Raw genomic sequence first — 12,435 nt, 5'->3', positions numbered from 1 at the left:
TTGGAAAACTTGTAATGTCAGTTTTCACCTATTCAGACATATAATACTGCATTTTCAATGTATTTGGACCAGGCCTGTATGTTGAACAATAACTAACCAGAACCTGATAATTTGGCGCCCTCTTGCTGTAGAGACAAAATATGACTACAATAGTGAAGTATTCTGACTGATGTAGGTGGTCTTTGCAGGCCCCCGGTCTCCGGTCTGGAGTGTGAAGTCACAAGCTCTGCCGATCGGCTACTGCTAGCAACCCAACGGTGCCAAAAGCCCTGGTCTGCCCTAGAAAGCCTATGTAAATTACAATCGTCAGAACGGCCAAAGTTGTTGTGATTCTACCAACAACGACCAGAAACTGCCATGTGGGGAATCGTAAGTGACTTGTTACAGATTGTTCTCGATACCATGTCTTGTTTTGAGGTGTTTTTACTGATTTCAATGTAACGTTAAATATGTCTACAATTGGCCAGCTAGCTAAACAACTGTAACGATGTTTTGAGAGACACGTGCTCATTGCGCAAACGTATTTTTGGGTGCACGTTGATAACAGGGGTTCTTAAACTTTTTCAGCCTGGGACCCAAATGAGAATTTCTATTTTCCTGAGACCCAAGCTTATGAAAATATGTAACTATACGTAAATACTGGTACATTTCATTTCCCTTAAACCAAAAACAAATAACAATGAAATACCCTTTTTTCCCATTAAAAACACTCTCTACATCAGTCTAGGGTGTAACTATTGTTGTTAAAATACAATAAATAATTTTACATTTTAACTGGAATAAACTCATTGATCACATCGCACAGGTTGAGTTTTTGATAGTGCAACCATAAGTAACAATACAGATGAAAAAAAATGAGGCCTACTGTACATCTTACTGTAGGAAGTATTGTTGAAAAAAGTATCGGTTAGAACTGTTGCTGTTAAAATACCATATATTTTGTTTATTCTGAACTGTAATGAACTGATTGATCAAATCACACAGGTTGTCTATTCTGGGTATTTGACAGCGCAACACGGAGGTCATGTTCAGCATTGAGTCTGTTTCTGTACTTGTTTTTTAAGTATGCCAGAGTTGAGAACCCTGACTCGCGTAGATACAGTACCAGTCGAAAGTTTGGACACACCTACTCATTCCAGGTGTTCTCTTTATTTGCACTATTTTCTACATTGTATTATAATAGTAAAGACGCCAAAACTATGAAATGACACATATGGAATCATGTAGTAACCAAGAAAAGTGTTAAATCAAAATACACTGCTCAAAAAAATAAAGGGAACACTAAAATAACACATCCTAGATCTGAATGAAATATTCTTATTAAATACTTTTTTCTTTACATAGTTGAATATGCAACAAAATCACACAACAATTAGCAATGGAAATCAAATTTAACAACCTATGGAGGTCTGGATTTGGAGTCACACTCAAAATTAAAATGGAAAACCACACTACAGGCTGATCCAACTTTGATGTAATGTCCTTCAAACAAGTCAAAATGAGGCTCAGTAGTGTGTGTGGCCTCCACGTGCCTGTATGACCTCCCTACAACGCCTGGGCATGCTCCTGATGAGGTGGTGGAGAGTCTCCTGAAGGATCTCCTCCCAGACCTGGACTAAAGCACCTGCCAACTCCTGGACAGTCTGTGGTGCAACGTGGCGTTGGTAGATGGAGCGAGACATGATGTCCCAGATGTGCTCAATTGGATTCAGGTCTGGGGAACGGGTAGTCCATAGCATCAATGCCTTCCTCTTGCAGGAACTGCTGACACACTCCAGCCACATGATGTCTAGCATTGCCTTGCATAAGGAGGAACCCAGGGCCAACCGCACCAGCATATGGTCTCACAAGGGGTCTGAGGATCTCATCTCGCCTGCTTTCATCTGTGAAGAGCACAGGGCACCAGTGGCGAATTTGCCAATCTTGGTGTTCTCTGGCAAATGCACGGTGTTGGGCTGTAAGCACAACCCTCACCTGTGGACGTCGGGCCCTCATACCACCCTCGTGGAGTCTGTTTCTGATCGTTTGAGCAGACACATGCACATTTGTGGCCTGCTGGAGGTCATTTTGCTGTGCTCTGGCAGTGCTCCTCCTTGCCCAAATGCAGAGGTAGCAGTCCTGCTGCTGGGTTGTTGCCCTCCTACGGCCTCCTCCACGTCTCCTGATGTACTGGCCTGTCTCCTGGTAGCGCCTCCATGCTCTGGACACTACGCTGACAGACACAGCAAACCTTCTATCCATAGCTTGCATTGATGTTCCATCCTGGATGAGCTGCACTACCTGACCCACTTGTGGGTTGTAGACTCCGTCTCATGCTACCACTAGAATGAAAGCACCGCCAGCATTCAAAAGTGATCAAAACATCAGCCAGGAAGCATAGGAACTGAGAAGTGGTCTGTGGTCACCCCCAGCAGAACCACTCCTTTATTGGGGGCGTCTTGCTAATTGCCTATAATTTCCACCTGTTGTCTATTCCATTTGCACAACAGCATGTGAAATGTATTGTCAATCAGTGTTGCTTCCTAAGTGGACAGTTTGATTTCACAGAAGTGTGATTGACTTGGAGTTACATTGTGTTGTTTAAGTGTTCCCTTTATTTTTTTGAGCAGTGTATATTGTATTTTTGAGATTCTTCAAATTACCAACCTTTGCCTTGATGACAGATTTGCACACTCTTGGCATTCTCTCAACCAGCTTCACCTGGAATGCTTTTCCAACAGTCTTGAAGGAGTTCCCACATATGCTGAGCACTTGTTGGCTGCTTTTCTTTCACTCTATGGTCCGACTCATCCAAAACCATCTCAATTTGGTTGAGGTCGGGTGATTGTGGAGGCCAGGTCATCTGATGCAGCACTTCATCACTCTCCTTCTTGGTAAAATATATCTTACACAGCCTTGAGATGTGTTGGGTCATTGTCCTGTTGAAAGACAAATGATAGTCCCACTAAGCTCAAACCAGATGTGATGGCGTAACGCTGCAGAATACTGTGGTAGCCATGCTGGTTAAGTGTGCCTTGAATTCTAAATAATTCACAGACAGTGTCACCAGCAATGCACCATATCACCACCTCCTCCATGCTTTACAGTGGGAAATACACATGCAGTGATAATCCGTTCACCCACATCGCGTTTCACAAAGACACGGCAGTTGGAACCAAAAAATCTACAATTTGGACTCCAGACCAAAGGACAAATTTACACCGGTCTAATGTCCACTGCCCATGTTTCTTGGCCCAAGCAAGTTTCTTCTCCTTATTGGTGTCCTTTAGTAGTGGTTTCTTTGCAGCAATTCAACCATGATGGCCTGATTCACAGTCTCATCTGTTGATCTTGAGATGTGTCTGTTACTTGAACTCTGTGAAGCATTTATTTGGGCTGCAATTTCTGAGGCTGGTAGCTCTAATGAGCATATCCTCTGCAGCAGAGGTAACTCTTGGTCTTCCATTCCTGTGGCAGTCCTCATGAGAGCCAGTTTTTATTTTAACTTTATTTAACTAGAACAAATTCTTATTTTCAATGACGGCCTAGGAACAGTGGGTTATCTGCCTTATTCAGGGGAAGAACAACCAATTTTTACCTTGTCAGCTTGGGGATTCGAAATTGCAACCTTTCGGTTACTAGTCCAACACTCTAACCACTAGGGTTAGTGATCGGTTGAAGAGCATGCATTTAGTTTTACTTGCATTTAAGAGCAGTTGAAGGCCACGGAAGGAGAGTTGTTTGGCATTGAAACTCGTCTGGAGGTTAGTTAACACAGTGTCCAAAGAAGGGCCAGAAGTATACAGAATGGTGTCGTCTTCGTAGAGGTGGATCAGAGAATCACCAGCAGCAAGAGCGACATCATTGATGTATACAGAGAAGTGAGTCAGCACGGAATTGAACCCTGTGGCACCCCCATAGCGACTGCTGGAGGTACGGACATCATGCCCTCCGTTTAGACACACTGAACTCTATCAGAGAAGTAGTTGGTGAACCAGGCGAGGCAATATTTTGAGAAACCATGGCTGTTGAGTCTGTCAATAAGAATGTGGTGATTGACAGAGTCGAAAACCTTTGCCAGGTCGATGAATACGGATGAGTAGGTGTTCTAAAACTATTCTAAATCTTTTGACTGGTAGTGTATTTGCATAAACTCTTCACAGTTGTGTTCTGTAGGTGTAACCGAGTAGACTGATTTCATTGCTTCACAATCCAACCTTGTTTAACATTATCTAGTCTAAATATGGCATGATTCCACCAATTCTAAACTTCTGCATCACTTTCAAATAGGTACTTTTATTTTGAAGGTAAACCTCAAATTACACTATTGTGCCTAATCCTTATTGTGGCTAGCTTCACAACATATAACCCGGTCCGGTCGAGCATCACTAACCAGATGAAGCTAGCTGGCTGCTTTTAACGCTAGCTTTAGGCAACAGAGTTATGTAGCTGCCTAGCTATTTATTTTAATGAATTGAAGTTTAATTTCATTAGGCAAACAACAAGTGGCTACCTAGCTAATACTTAAGGATTGCTAAGAATAATGAAAATGACTGCAGTTTCAACTGGTCATTGCTTTCAGGCTGGTTGTATTGGTGCTAGCTAGCTACCCCAGAGGTTGCGGTCGAATAAATAATGCTTTATTACCAACGAAGAATTGTAAACACATCGTTAGTGGCCAGTCTTTGCTTGTTTGCCAGCTTTGCCAGTGCTACTGATAGTAGTGGTGGCGCTGGGCTTGCACGTGCAAATTCAGAACATTCTATAATAAAACTGTGTTATTTGACGTGTCAAATTTAAAGATTATTTAACGCAGCAAATTGTGTTATTGCCAAATGATAGTATTTTGTGATGTGTATCTTTTTTGACACGCAAAGACCCAAACGGCATTTATGTCGTGAAGCTAATAGCAGTAATGCTGTTACTGTGTAACTCGGGTAGGGCAACATCTGAAAAATAGCGCACTGGTAGTGTGTACCGGTGCTCGACCAGTCGTGAAATCCAACATCACCCACGACAAAACGGTTGATTGTCAAGGGAAATTAATTCCATTATCTTAGTGTTAATGGATTTTGCATTTCAGTTGTCTCCCTGAAATGTGTTTACTCTTTCAAATGACTGCTCGACTTGTGGACTGCTCGATCCACACAGCAGACATTGAGGGCTAAGTTAGGAATGCTGTGTTGCACGTGTAGCACCAAATTTTCCGTGGCATCATTACGTCATGTACTTAAGTTATATAGGTATGCACGTCAGCTGTGACATCGGTTTTGCACATATGCATTAAACTAGACATCGGGCTGATACCGATGTTGGCATTTTTAGCTAATAACATCCGATTCCGCTATGTTCACCGATATATCGTGCATCCCTACTGTACAGCATTACCTATGGATTGTGGATAAATGACATGGGGTATCAATTTACTCAGTGACACCCACAGAACACAACTTTAAAGAGTTTAAACAAATATTAGCAGTGTAGCTCTTATTGCGTGACTTTGACTGTGTGAAATCACTTCCTAGTCAGCTTATTGTGCGTATTGACATTAATATTGCATTGTTTATAATTTGTCCCAAAAAATAATCTCGCTTGAGGTTTCTGGAGCATCTGTTTTGATTTTGGTTAGTATCGCTTTAAAATGGCATCTAAGGATACTAACCAAAATCGAAACAGATGCTCCAGAAACCTCAAGGGAGATTCTTTTTTGGGACAAATATAAACTATAGATTTGACAGTAAATAACTCGAAACTACTTGTTTACACACGTGACTCGTACTACATTGAAACCAATATTAATGCCATTTATTAAATAATTAAAATGTTTCCTTTTAATACGTGAAAAGCCTGGCCTCTGGATCCCCATTCAGGCCAATGAGGGATCATTTTGACTCAACATTCAGTGAAATAGCAGGGAGCAGGTCTCGAAAGCCCAAAGTTCAGCGCGCTATCATAATATGGGGACCCCACCAATTGTTTTGGTATAGAGCTAGGAACGGTTCTAGGGAATTGTAACCACTGTCAAATTAATAGACTACACTCAGAATATTTTTACTTTGAAACTATACATCGTTCGGTTCGTAAACATTCGATTTGTAAACACTCACAGCTCACAATATATAATCATCATGTATGGTTGTCAATCTCTAAACAGGTATGGAAATTGAAGGTGAAGAAATAAAATTGAGTGTGGAAAGTGAATTAGGGTTGAAGGGATGACAGATTAATGTGCTTACATTTCAAATTAATGTCTCTTACCGTTTGCAGTGTTTGTCCATTTTGTGGTTGGCAGTGGTGTTGAAGGAGTGGCCACAGAGCAGTTCAGTAGCTGCTTTCTTCTTGCTGAAGAAGGCTCATTTTATCCTCCAATGTCCACCTCTTCTCAACCATCTTATTTTTATTTCTGCATCCCTCTCTTCAGCTGCTCCTACTTACTGGTACCGAGCAACTGAAAACCCAGAGAAAAGTCGTGTTTTACATGGATCTTTCGAAACAATTGTTGTTGTTTTTTACGTAGGAAGAAAGTTTGAGGATTTAGCTAGGTAACTTTGGCTAACTTGAATTCAATTTGGGATAACCGGTCATACGAAAGTGGCTCACCTTTTAGCCAGGTACATAACATATCTGACCTGCTCCGGGGAATGCTAACGAGTTTAAATCATGACGTCAGTGATCTTCAGGTCGGGAAGTCAGCTCGAGAAGGATGCCTGAGTTTCGACTTGGAATTCCGAGTTCCTTTTTTCCCCAGTGCCAGTTGTTATGAACGCGGCATAACTCACGGTTAACTCCATTTATCGCGAATGAAATGTCCGAGCCATGAGATGACGACCAATATAATCAGATTACCTCCCTCTTGCAAAGATTGCGTCATCATCCCCATCATTTGAGGAAGAAGACTGATTACATATTTTAATAAAATGTTTTTTTTGTGTTAAAATGTAGTCATGTTAAAATATCACGTTACACATTTAGTAATGACAGAATGCATTTTATACTTCACGCACATTAAGACTCTTGTATGACTTAGATTAATACATTATTGTATATATTTTATGATAGGAGTGGGGGGAATGGTGCTTGTGCATTGATAAGCACGCCAAACTCGGCATCACTTATCAGTTATAAAATAAAGACAGCACTTCTAATAGCCTATTTCACACCATAGCATGCTGAATGTGCACATTAACATTTCTTTCCTTTGTTATTTCAGCACAGCTGAAAATGTTGCACTGATGCACCCAATGGATTAATGTTTCAGCATTGCCTCAATGAAGAGTTCAACGTTCGACCACCTATGTGCGACATGTGTTACCCCTTCTAAGAGCTTATAATATAAACAACAACGAGAAAGGTACGGTTTACTTCACTTTTAATCATGTCAGCACATGTAACAGCAATTTACATCCCTTTCTTGTTTCTTATTCTTCCTCTCCCCAATTCACTTAAACTATATTTCTTTATTTCCCAAGGCTTCACCAGAGTACCCTCTAGTACCCCCAGCTGTATTAAGCCCCTTACAACACAGTTGAAGTCGAAAGTTTACATACACCTTAGCCAAATACATTAAATCTCAGTTTTTCACAATTGCTGACATTTAATCCTAGAGAAAATCCCTGTTTTAGGTCAGTTAGGATCACAACTTTATTTTAAGAATGTGAAATATCAGAATACAGAAAATGATTTATTTCAGCTTTTATTTATTTCATCACATTCCCAGTGGGTCAGAAGTTTACATACATTCAAATAGTATTTGGTAGCTTTGCCTTGAAATTGTTTAACTTGGGTCAAATGTTTTGGGTAGCCTTCCACAAGCTTCCCACAATAAGTTGGGTGAATTTTGGCCCATTCCTCTTGACAGAGTTGGTGTAACTGAGTCAGGTTTGTAGGCCTCCTTGCTCGCACACTCTTTTTCAGATCTTCCCACAAATTTGATTTAGGACTGAAGTCAGGCTTTGTTATGGCTACTCCAATACCTTGACTTTGTTGTCCTTAAGCCATTTTACCACAATTTTGGAAGTATGCTTGGGTTCATTGTCCATTTGAAAGACCCATTTGCGACCAAGCTTTAACTTCCTGACTGATGTCTTGAGATGTTGCTTCAAAATATCCACATAATTTTCCTGCCTCATGATGCCATCTATTTTGTGAAGTGCACCAGTCCCTCCTGCAGCAAAGCACCCCCACAACATTATGCTGCCACCCCCGTGCTTCACGGTTGGGATGGTGTTCTTCGGCTTGCAACCCTCCACCTTTTTCCTCCAAACATAACGATGGTCATCATGGCCAAGCAGTTCTATTTTTGTTTCACCCATGTGCAGTTGCAAACCGTCATTTGGCTTTTTTATGGCGGTTTATAGCAGTGGCTTCTTCCTTGCTGAGCAGCCTTTCAGGTTATGTCGATATAGGACTTGTTTTACTGTGGATATAGATACTTTTGTACCTGTTTCCTCCAGAATCTTCACAAGGTCCTTTGCTGTTGTTCTGGGATTGATTAGCACTTTTCACACCAAAGTACGTTCATCTCTAGGATACAGACAGAACGCGTCTCCTTCCTGGGTGGTATGACGGCTGCGTGGTCCCCGGCTGCCTTCCTACAGACTTTTTATCATTGGCCACTTTAATAAATGAAACACTAGTCACTTTAATAATGCCACTTACGAATGTTTACATATCTAGTATTACTCATCTCATATTTATATACTGTATCATTCACTATCTATTGCATCTTTGCCGCGCTGTCACTGCTCATCCATATATTTTATACTTATATATTCTTATCCCATTCCTTTACTAGATTGTGTGTACGTCAGCTCCTGGCTGGCTGACGGCTCCGGCAGGTCCTGACTGGCTGACGGCTCCGGAAGCTCCTGGCTGGCCGACGGCTCCGGCAGCTCCTGGCTGACTGACGGCTCTGGCAGTCCTGGCTGACTGACGGCTCCGGCAGCTCCTGGCGGCTCTGACGGCTCAGGACAGACGGGAGACTCTAGCAGCTCAGGACAGACAGGAGACTCTAGCAGCTCAGGACAGACGGGAGACTCTAGCAGCTCAGGACAGACGGGAGACTAGCAGCTCAGGACAGACGGGAGACTCTAGCAGCTCAGGACAGACAGGAGACTCTAGCAGCTCAGGACAGGAGGAAGGCTCTGGCAGCGCTGGACAGGCAGGAGCACCTGTAGGCAGAAGACAGAGAGACAGCCTGGTGCAGGGGGCTGCCACCGGAGGGGTGGTGCGTGGAGGTGGCCCTGGATAGACCGGACCGGGCAGGCGCACTGGAGCTCTTGAGCACCGAGCCTGTCCAACCTTACCTGGTTGAATGCTCCCGGTAGCCAGGCCAGTGCGGCAAGGTGGAATAGCCCGCACTGGGCTGTGCTGGCGAACCGTTGACACCATGCGTAAGGCTGGTGCCATGTACGATGGCCCGAGGAGACGCACTGGAGACCAGATGCGTAAAGCCGGCTTCATGGCATCTGGCTCGATGCCCACTCTAGCCCGGCCAATACGAGGAGCTGGAATTTACTGCACTGGGCTATGCACATGCACTGGGGAGACTGTGCGCTCCACCGCATAACACGGTGCCTGTCCGGTCTCTCTCTCTCTCCAGTAAGCATGGGAAGTTGGTGCAGGTCTCCTACCTGGCTTCACCACACTCCCCGTGTGCCCCCACCAAGAAATGTTTGGGGCTGCCTCTCGGGCTTCAAGCCGCGCTGCCGGGCTGCCTTCTCATACCAGCGCCTCTCTGCCTTGGGACAACAATATTCCCCTGGCTGTGCCCAGGGTCCTTTACCGTCCATAATCTTCTCCCAAGTCCAGGAGTCTTGTGTTCTCTGCTGGTGCTGCTGCTGCCCGTTACCACGCCTCTTGGTCCTTTTGTGGTGGGTGTTTCTGTAACGGCAGATTTCCTCTTCGTCTGAAGAGGAGTAAGGATCGGACCAAGATGCAGCGTGGTAAATGTTCATGACGATTTATTAAAAACAAACTGAACACTGAAATACAAAACAATAAACGATGTGATGAAAACGAAAAACGAAACAGTACCGTGTGGCGACAAACACTCACACAGAAACAAACACCCACAAACCAGCAGTGAAACCCAGGCTACCTAAGTATGATTCTCAATCAGAGACAACTAACGACACCTGCCCCTGATTGAGAACCATACTTGGCTGAACACAAAAACCAACATAGAAAAACAAACATAGACTGCCCACCCCAACTCACGCCCTGACCATACTAAATAAAGACAAAACAAAGGAAATAAAGGTCAGAACGTGACACCTATTACTATCTGCGTTCCCAGCGAATGACCTGCCACTTTCACAACACATTGAAACAAACCTTTTTCATTGATGTTACATTTACTTGAAACTTTAGGCTATTCTTCATCGCATTAGAACCCTTTGAGTGAACTTAAGTTGGTATTTAGGACTGCAGTGCTTTAAACTACATGCCTACAATTCTTGTCTCATCCCTTAAAGTCAGACTCCAAATGATTTAATATCACAATAAATAAATATTTGTCGCTAATGAGACTTTAGTGTAATCGTTTGTCACGATATGTGCCACGTACAGTATCACTCTCTTAATTGGTCAACAAGATGTGTGTTGCTGGACTCCACCCTCTCCTTTGACCAACACATAACACAGACTGTCAAATCCTAATTCTTCCACCTCTGCAACATTTCTAAAGTCAGGTCCTCCCTCTCCTGTCCTGCCGCTGAAACCCGCATACATGCATTAATCTCCTCCTGTCTTGACTACTGCAATGCCCTACTCTCCAGCATCAACTCAAGCTCCCTCCATAAGCTCCAAATGGTTAAAAAAATCTGCAGCCCAACTCCTCAACCACACTAAGTCCTGGCAGCACATCACCCCTGTCCTCTGTGAACTCCACTGGTTCCTTGTCTCCCAACGCATTGATTACAAGATCCTCCTTCTGACCTACAAAGCCCTTCACCACCTTGCCCCCCTTACCTCTAGGTCATTCTTCTCCCCACCAACCCACACGCGCATTCTGTTCCACCACAGCAGGCCACCTTGCCATCCCCAGGTCGAAGCTCCAGAGCTTCAGCGACAGGGCCTTTTCCACAGTTGCTCCTAGGCTCTGGAACTCCCTCCCTCCAGCCATCTGTGACAGCGAGTCCATCACTGTCTTTCAGTCCCTCCTAAAGCCCCACCTCTTTGACAAGGTCGACCCTTAAGCGAGTCCATATACTACAAAGACACTCCTCTCTTCACCATACTGAGCTGCACCTAAACCAAACCCTTACCCTACCACTTACCCTAAACTGGGTTTGTATCCAAATCCCAACCCTCCCCTACCCATACACTGATACATCACATTTTTCTTTTTTCAGCCCACCCCTATCTTTATTCATGTTTTTGTTTAGTCTGATTATTTCTTGTTGACTAAATTTGGTTGTTTTACAATTGTGAAGTGACTTTGGGTCCTTGAAAAACTCTATATAAGTCCACTATTGTATCATTATTATTATTATTATTAATTTGCCATGTAAGGATTATTTTATCTTATAGAAGTTTTGCAATGGTTAGATGGCTACAAATGCAATGACACAGTATAAGTGGACGCAAGTGGCATTTTGGCATCTTTGTTGTGCCTGTTGTCATAGAGACTCATCATGGATATAACCCCTTTTAGCATGGGCATTGCCGTTGAGGGCTTCCAGCATTTTAAAGTAGATAACTGGGTGGGGAATCCTGAGTTTGGACCAATCAGCCAATGAAGATAACCTCAATGGCACTGCCCATGCTGTCACAGATGCTATAATGGCACAGATACAAAGATGAGTCCTATATTTATCTCTATGACCTGTTGTTCAGATGCGTATCTGCCCTCTCATTGGCTAGAACTCATTCTCTTAGGTGGTAGTTTCCAACTCAGGTCCTAAACTACCCCCAACCGGACACATTTCTGTTGTGGCCCCGGACAAGCGCACCTGATTGTACTTGGCAACTAATCTTCAACCCCTTGAAAAGTTGAATGAGATGTGTTTGACTGGGGCTTCAACAAAAATGTTGTGTGCTGTTGGGGGTATTCGAGGACCAGAGTTGGGAATCAATGCCTAAGTTGAAGCAAATCAAAGCCCCACCTATAGTCAATATTTTTGGAAGCCAAATACCCCGGGATCCCAGAGTTCTAATAGTAATACTCCAGGGGTTTTATTGTTTGTGAAAATAATCCTGCTCTCCAAGATATGGTAGAAACAGTAAACATGCTAAATAAATCGTGTTTTTTCCCCCCCTTTTTTTTCTCCCCTTGTCCCCGAGGCCCCATGCGGTGCTGTCTTTTTGAAAGCAAACCTGAGTGGATGGGCCAACAACGCCTGTTTCATCTAGTCATCCAGGGCCTGACAAGGTCTGACTGGCCCGGTCCCCAGTGAGATCTCAGAGTCAAGGCTCGCCACGGCAATCCATAAACAAACGGAGCCAAACGTCATC

General features: G+C 43.5%; 1 long non-coding RNA gene across 1 annotated transcript in view; it reads right to left on the bottom strand.

Moving 5' to 3' along the window:
* LOC124043449 overlaps positions 1-6,824 on the bottom strand; it is a 43,746-nt gene extending 36,922 nt beyond the window's left edge. The window contains exons 1-2 of the long non-coding RNA XR_006840320.1: positions 6,580-6,824; positions 6,238-6,427 (exon numbers count right to left, since the gene is read on the bottom strand). This is a non-coding gene — a long non-coding RNA (uncharacterized LOC124043449). The remainder of the gene's footprint in view (positions 1-6,237; positions 6,428-6,579) is intronic.
* Positions 6,825-12,435: the final 5,611 nt, after the last annotated feature.

Source organism: Oncorhynchus gorbuscha, linkage group LG09, assembly GCF_021184085.1.
Source record: "Oncorhynchus gorbuscha isolate QuinsamMale2020 ecotype Even-year linkage group LG09, OgorEven_v1.0, whole genome shotgun sequence".
Taxonomy (NCBI): Eukaryota; Metazoa; Chordata; class Actinopteri; order Salmoniformes; family Salmonidae; genus Oncorhynchus; species Oncorhynchus gorbuscha.
The sequence above is the reverse complement of the archived record's forward strand: the minus strand, read 5'-3'. Positions and strand labels throughout refer to the sequence as shown.